Genomic DNA, 8,352 nt, shown 5'->3' with positions numbered 1-8,352 from the left:
GACGCCTCGCAAAACGCGAGTACGAGCAATTACGTCTGAAATGACGGAGCTGTTTTCTCCTGAAAACAGCTCCGTCATTTCAGACATAAATGCAGTTAGCGTGTGCACATACCCTAAGGGTATGTTCACACAATGTTTTCAGCTGAAAAATCGGAAGCAGAACGCCTACAAGCATCTGCCCATTGGTTTCAATGGGAAATACGGCGTTCTGTTCCGACAGGGCGTTTTTTACGTGGTAGTTTTCCAAAAACGGCACGTAAAAAGACGCCCGACCAAAATGAAGTGCACATCACTTCTTGGGACGTTTTTGGAGCCGTTTTTCATTGACTTTATAGAAAAACAGCTCCAAAAACGGCCGTTAAAAAACGCGAGTTTGATTAAAAAATGGCTGAAAATCAGGAGCTGTTTTCCCTTTGTTTAGTAAGCATGTGAACATACACTTAGCCTTTTGGTGTGTCCTATAACTTCTTCCAGCTGCAGAATCACACCCAATTGGCTGCCGGACACTGCTTAGCAATTTGAAGACACCTTTTCCTGGCTTGTGAGAGGGGGGGTGAGGTTCCCTCCCACATTTACAGCAGCTGTGAGTCAGGTTGCTTTGCCTTATTCACCTTGCTGTAATTCTGGGAAGTGCTCCCCCTTGTGGCCAACATTGGAAAGCATGTCAAATTATTATTTAATTTTTAATACTTTCCACAATACGGAAAAAAAAAAAAATACAGCAAATAACTAAAAAAATATAATAGAAATAAATAACGACACTTAAAAAAAAAGGTTTAATTTGCAACACATTCCCTTTAAATAGAATGGAGAGATTTGGTACATCTGTCCTCTGCCTTGTCATGAAACACTGGGTAAACATGCAAGAACAGCACAAGTGAGGGAGGACTTCAGGAGACCGAGGACAACTGTGAAGATATTTCAAGCTTCTGTGACTGATATTGGAGAGATTTTGTCTAACTCTTTGGCGACATGTCACGTATATGTACATGACAGTCGCCAAGGTAAAGTATGGAGCGGAATGACAGCTGAGCCCTCTCCATACTGAGCGGGTGTCGGCTGTATATTATAGCTGGCACCTTACTGCAACGGGCTAAATCGAAGATAACTCCGATCCCGCCGGTTTATGTACTTATCAATAGCAATTGCAGAATCTACGCTGTTAGAAAGAGGGGGCGGCCCCTTCCAACAGCCCTTCGCCCGCCCCACAATGCGATTGCGGGGTGCCGATGGTTGTCATGGCATCTTTGTGCAGGGCTTAATAGGAGCCGGTAAAAAACAAAATATACTGTAATATATTAGTATTGCAGTGTATTGTGTAAGTGAATCAGCGATAACTGGTTGAAGTCCCCTAGGGTGACTAAAAAAACTTGTTTTATTAATGTACAAAAAAATATTAAAAGTTAAAAAAAATGTTTTTGTAATTGGGAAAAATTAAAAATTAGCATAACTGGTATCGCCGCTTTAATAAAAATCCAAACATTCTAATATAATGCTACTTAACCCTTTCGGTGAAGGCTGTAAACAAGCCTAAATTTAAAACTGCCAAAATAGTTATTTTTTTTGTCACCTTAGCTCTCCAAAAAAAGAAATGTAAAGTGATCAAAAAGTCTCATGTAGCCAAAAATGGTGCCATCAAAAACTACAGCGCCCCCCGCAATAAATAAGTCCTCACAACAATTATTTAATGGAAAAAAATGTAAAGTTATGGCTCTCAAAATATGGCGACAGAATTATTCTTTTTTTTTAATAAATACTTTTGTCTTTGTAATAATAGTAAAAAATACATTTGGTATTGCTATAATCATATAGCCTCGCATAATAAATTTAACAAGTTGTTTTTACCGCATGGTGAACGCTGTAAAAACGAAATCCAAAAAATAATGGCAGAATTTGCCCATTTCACCATACAAAGAAGATTTTTTGGGTTTCCCAGTATTAGAATGTGGGGAGGAAAAAGAAATGAAATTGAAAAACATAAATTGACTATGGTTACAAAGGGTTAAAATAATTGTTGACCAATTGCAATACTAGTTGGAGGCTTTAAAGGTAATTTATCATTAGAAAATGACCTATTGTCAGGAGTGGATCAAGAGCCCGTATTTTTTTCTATTGCTTATGTAACACCAACATATTTTGCGGCGCTTTACAGAAGGTACCAGTCACTGTCCCCAGTGGGATTCACAATCTACATTCCCTATCTGTATGTTATGGAAATCAACATACCCTGATTAAACCCACGCAAACCATTTTAGCCTCAGGCAGGGGGTTCAAAATGCCCCCCTCCCCACAACCCTGGTTCCACATGCTATTTCAAATGGTTAGGCTCTATTAGCCAAACAACACAATATGTTTTGGTGCCGTTTGGGCTAATAGTACAAGAAACCTGTATTCATACTATAATGCCCTTAAACAGGTTAGCATAGTATGGTGACAGATCTGCCTAGTATAATGTGTCTTCTCTTCATTAAATAGAGGGGCAATGTACAGGATAATGTGGCAGCTGAACTCCTTTTACTCTTTGTTCCTGTTTGCGTATTGATCTGACTCTAGTTACTCTTGTACTGAGCTAATGTGCTCAGCCAGTCCATGACCTTAGGTTGTTTTACATTACAAATCAATGTGTCCGACGTGATATTTGAAGTTGGGATATGAGTATGTGTTGAGTTCGTCAGTATCTTAATATTTTCCAGCTATTATCCAGCAATTTCCTGTAGAGCTGCGCCTCACGGAGCATTGTTAACACACTGTGTTTTGTTTTAAATGGCACATTTTACCACATTTTTTATATTTTTATTTTATTTCTTTTTTTTTTAATTTCTTTTTCTGGAGTTCAAATGCACATTCAATCATACTAGGAAGACAACTATTAATATGTGCCATTTAACGAATGATAATAAGTTCAATAAAATTTTATGTATGACCAATTTTCATCAATGTACATTTACACTTATAAATTATTATTCTGATTGCTTATATTCATTTAAATGATAATAATAAAGAGGCTTAATTTCTACCTCCAGTTATTGAGTAGCACTGTCTCCCACCAGAAGTTTTAAGTGGTGGGCAAAGAATGGAACTATATTGACAAAAGAATAGTGCAACTTAGGGCACAATATGGCTACTTATCGGGCTTTATGGGGGCAAAGTATGCCACTATTTAAGCACTGTTTAACTCTATGTGGTCAGCGTATGACACTATTTGGCATTATGTTGGCACTGCATGACACTGGGTATAGTATAGCACTCTGGATTATGTTGTGTGCATTCTGTATGATGCTGTCTGGCATAATATGGCAGTATATTTTTACATAAATATGGATATTATAGGCATGTGGCTGATGCTGATATGAGAATATCATTTAAAAGAAATCCACGGTCACGTTGCAGTTATTGATATGTAGATTTATTTATTAATCATAACAAATTTGTATATCATAATTCATCCAAAGCACAATAATCATATGCTATAGCAAATCAACAACATTTTGGTCCATCCTGGACCTTTCTCAAGTTGTATCTGCAAGGTAGAGCAGAGTAGGGCAAAATAATTAGGGTATGTTCACACGGCTTATTTACGGACGTAAACCGGGCGTTTTACGCCTCGATTTACATCCGAAAATGCGGCTCGATAGCGTTGGCAAACATCTGCCCATTCATTAGAATGGGTCTTATGACGTTCTGTGCACACGGTCATTGCCAAAACGCGGGGCGTAAAAAAGACACCCGTGTCAAAGAAGTGCCTGTCACTTCTTCAGACGTAAATGGAACCGGTTTCCATTGACTCCATGGAAAAACAGCTCCATTTACGTCCGTAATGGACGCAGCGAAATAGCGCCTCAACATGCCATGACAGCTGAAATTACGGAGCTGTTTTCTCCTGAAAACAGCCCCGTAATTTCAGCCATTACGGACGGTGCCGTGTGATCATACCCTTACAGTGATAAGCAGATATGGAGGCATTGTTGTTGTCTTTTTTATGGCGACTTTATTAAAAATAACTGTCTACATGTGCCTCAAGAATAAGACATTTCTCCTTCTTTCATTACCAAAAAATTAAATATGGTCACAGTCTTATGTTCAGGCTGCCTCAGGTATTACTCAGTCCATCATCATCCATTGTGACATGGAGACAAATTATAAACAGACAAAGCTTACAGTTTGTTCTGTGATTAAACATTAATCCATTGGGCTCTTCTGTTACAGAGCTCTGATTTGTTATGACCCCCCTTTTTTTCTAAATAAATAAAAAACGAAGCAATGATAAAGGATAGGGGTGCAATCAAATTAATGCCAGTTTACATGATCCACTGCAAGGATTTTATCTAAAATAGTATATATAAAAGTAATTTGGACAGCACACTAAGTATGCAGCTTGAAAAAAAGAAGTTATTTATTTAACGTGATAACACAGACTTCAGTATTAATACTTGAAATCCACTTTAGGTAGTGAAAATATTATGTATATTTCCATACAAAATTCATATTATTTGACTAGCATTTTTGCACGAGCCTTATAATAACATGTCTCAGTTAAAGGGGTTATGTGGGGACCGAAAAGTATTAGCAGTGTAGTCACTGCAGTATGTGAGTAAACTCGCTAATATGCATTCCGATCCCCCGTCACGCTGATTATGAGATTTTAATAGATTTTTATAGTTCTAACGGGGACCGGAAGTCTAGCGGCACAGTCTTACTTCATGATGACATGACTCTTCGTCATATGACTGGCACTGCTGTACTACTGCTACATCGATTATATAGAGTATAGCTTTGGCTGTCACATGGCAAAGAGTCGTTTCGCCATAAAGGAAGACTGTGCAGTTAGACTTCCGGTCCCCCGCCAGCACTGTAAAAATCTATTAAAATCCCAGAATTAGCACGACCGGAATGTATATTAGCGAGTGTACTCACATACTGCAGTGAGTAGACTGCTAATACTTTTCAGTCCCCACATAACCTCTTTAAAAAGTATTACAAATGATCCAAAAATAAACGTTTGGTCAGACTTATCTGCTATGATAAATGTAGGCAATAAGTATAGGTGACTCTCTGCTTGAGCGTTCCTACGCCTGTGTCCTCGTAGTTCAGCAGTATTGCATTGAAAATGCTGTTGTGCTTTCTCTCCCTGTATCTAGTAGACCAGAGGCTCACAAAAGAATCCAAGCGTCTTGAGTTGCTGCAATACCACGTCTGGTGAGTGAATTTGGCAATGGTCTTAGATTTATAGACTTTCATATGAGGATTAAAAATACACTATATTGCCAAAAGTATATGGACAGCCCTCTTAATTATTGAGTTCAGGTGTTTCAGCCACACCCATTGCATATTAGTTACATAGTACGGTCGAAAAAAGACTTATGTCTATCAAGTTCAACCAAGGGATGGGAAAAAGGGAAGGGATAGGAGAAATTATACAACTTTGTTTTACCCCTATTCCTGGATCAGAGGAAGGCTTAATACGACTGGATGAACATTCAAACAAGGATTCTATACATTGACATAGGAGCTGATAAAATGAAGCACAAAGCCATACAATCTCCATAAACAAGCATGTCTCTGATGAAGCCAGAATTGGCGAAACTTGTCAGACGTATACGCTAAGGATCAATTGATGTAGCCTGCAGGTCAGGCTGATATGCTTTTATTCAAGAAATGATGTTGTAAATTTTAAATAAATGCAGGACAAGTAACTGGTTAATCGGTTGGTATGGCTTTTTTTTTTTGCTTTTCTCTCACTGCAATTCCTTTGGAGAAAAGAAACCATCTATCAGCTTCCCAGAGGATCCAAGGATCAGCTGTTTGTCCATCAGTCTTCTGATTAGGAGGAAGTTTGAACAACAGCACTATCCACAGAGCTGAATGAAGGGGAGCGAGCGCTTCTGACAGACGCCGAAGCGATAAGAAATCACCTGAAAAATGAGGCCGAATTGTACTGGACAGTACCCTATTGCAGTATTCATATGGCTACTTAAAAGTATATTTATGAGCAGTGCTGATCTTTTCAGAGTTTATTATTGTATTTTTTTAAAATGTTATACTTGTTCATTATTTCATGCAGCTCCGAGACAAACCACATTGCTATCCACTTTCTTTACAGCTGGGATACAGGACTCCATTTTGTCTCGTTTGTTTGAGCTTTTGTTCTGAAGTTGCTCTATCATTACATACTGTAACGTCCGCGGCCGCAGACCGCAGACTCCTCTCATCCTGCCGACGCCTTCCTTACCGGAGATGCCAGCACATGCGGCCGTCCTGCCTCCTGTGACCACAAGGGTACGCGTGCGCGAGCCCAGTCCCGGCGTTAAAGGGCCAGATCGCACACATGTTTACAATTGTCTAATCACCCTGGACTATAAGAAGGGACCTTCACTCATTGCTTGAGCGTTGTTGTGTTTTCCCGTGTCAGTCTAGCAAATGGTTCGTTAGTGTTTTCCTGTACCCAGTGTTCCCGTTCCTGCTACCTGTATCCCGTGCTACCTTCTCCCTGTGCCTTAAAAGAGTTGGAGTCGTGTTGTGTTACACAACGCCTGGTTCCTGCTGCTAAGGTCCCATCTGAGCCTAGCCACTGCTACTGCCTGTACTACCACAGGTACCCTTGCTCGGACTATAGACTTTATTTGGTACACTGTTTGGCCAGCTGCTATCCCGCTATGGCGGTACGGCCCAGTGGGTCCACATACCCACAGATCATGACACATACATTATTCAGTTTGTGAGATTTCTGATCTTCTAGATCTGCACCGGTTAACTGTAAATGTCATTATTGTGAAGAGGAAGCATCTATGAGTTACAACAGCTCAGCCACGAAGCAGTAGACCATGCAAACTCACAGAGGAAGACTGCCGAGTGCTAGAACACAGAATGCAGTGGCGTAACTACCGCCGTAGCAGCCGTAGCGGCTGCTACGGGGCCCGCGGCATGAGGGGGCCCGTGTCGCCCGCTATGGCTGCTACAGCGCGACGCCACTGAACACGACTACGGCAGAGCAGGGAGTTATCTTCCCGCTCTGCCATTAAACAAAAGACATGTATCCCCTATCCACAGGTCAGGGGATACATGTGTGATTGCTGGCATTGATAGTGAGAACGGGGGACTGAAAGTCCCCTGAAGTTCTCCATCACAAACCTCGGACTTCCGGGGTCTGTGTCGGCAGCTCCGTAGAAATGAATGGAGCTTCTGCGCATGCGTGACCAGCTCTCCTTTCATTGTTATTGAGCTGCGCAGACGCCGGAAGTTAGAGGTTAGTCATGGAGAACTTGGGGGGACTTTCGGTCCCCCATTCTCCCTATCGCTGCCAGCGATCACACATGTATCCCCTATTCTATGGATAGGGGATACATGTCTTTTGTAGGACACACTGTAGGTCGCATTTTTTTGGGAGGGGGGACGCTGTATGGCGTTCCCTACAGGGGGGGGGTGCTGTATGGTGTTCCCTACAGGGAGGGGGGCTTTATGGCGTTCTCTACAGGGGGGGGCTGTATGGCGTTCTCTACAGGGGGGGCTGTATGGCGTTCCCTACAAGGGGGGGGCTGTATGGCGTTCCCTACAGGGGGGGCTGTATGGCGTTCTCTACAGGGGGGGGGCTGTATGGCGTTCTCTACAGGGGGGGGGGCTGTATGGCGTTAGCGCCTTACAGCCCCCTCTGTAGATAACGCCATACAGCCCCCCCTGTAGATAACGCCATACAGCCCCCACTGTAGAGAACGTCATACAGCCCCCCTGTAGAGAACGCCATACAGCCCCCTCTGTAGATAACGCCATACCTGGTCGCGCACTGTGCTGTGCCAAAGTCGTGTCGTGCTGTATTCCACGTCTACCTGCTGCCTAGTCCTAGCCGAGCCTGCCCTGCTGTTGTCTGAGCTGCCACAGGTACCTATACAAACTATAGACATTTACCGCCAAGGCGGTATGGCTCAGTGGATCCACAGACCCTTCGTGACACCAACTTTGTGACAACAGTTTGGGAAAGGCCCTTTCCTCTTTTAGCATTACTGTGCCTCGTGTACAAAGTGAGGTCCATAAAGACATGGTTTGATGAGTTTGGTGTGGAAGAACTCGAGTGGCCAGCACAGAAACCTAACCTCAACCCTATCCAGCACTTTTAAAATGAATTAAAATGCTGATTGCGAGTCAGACCATCTCGTCCAACATCAGTGTCTGACCTCACAAATGCTCTTTTTGGCCGAATGGGCACAAATTCCCACAAACCCCTTTAAAATCTTGTGGAAAGTCTTCAAAGAAGAGTGAAGGCTGTTTTAGCCGCAAATGAGAACCTAAATCCATATTAACATCCATGGTTTTAGAATGGGATGTCCAACAAGCTCATATAAATGTAATGGTCAGGTGTCC

At 42.0% G+C, this 8,352-nt stretch overlaps 1 long non-coding RNA gene across 1 annotated transcript; it reads right to left on the bottom strand.

Annotated features, from left to right (window-relative positions):
- Positions 1-3,390: 3,390 nt before the first annotated feature.
- On the bottom strand, positions 3,391-4,544 carry LOC142740874 (uncharacterized). Its single transcript, XR_012880902.1, has 2 exons — positions 3,916-4,544; positions 3,391-3,870 (listed from the first exon to the last, which is right to left on the bottom strand). It is a non-coding gene; the product is annotated as an uncharacterized LOC142740874 (long non-coding RNA).
- Positions 4,545-8,352: the final 3,808 nt, after the last annotated feature.

This window comes from Rhinoderma darwinii, chromosome 2 (assembly GCF_050947455.1).
Source record: "Rhinoderma darwinii isolate aRhiDar2 chromosome 2, aRhiDar2.hap1, whole genome shotgun sequence".
Classification (NCBI taxonomy): domain Eukaryota; kingdom Metazoa; phylum Chordata; class Amphibia; order Anura; family Rhinodermatidae; genus Rhinoderma; species Rhinoderma darwinii.
This window is presented reverse-complemented; position numbering and strand designations above follow the sequence as displayed.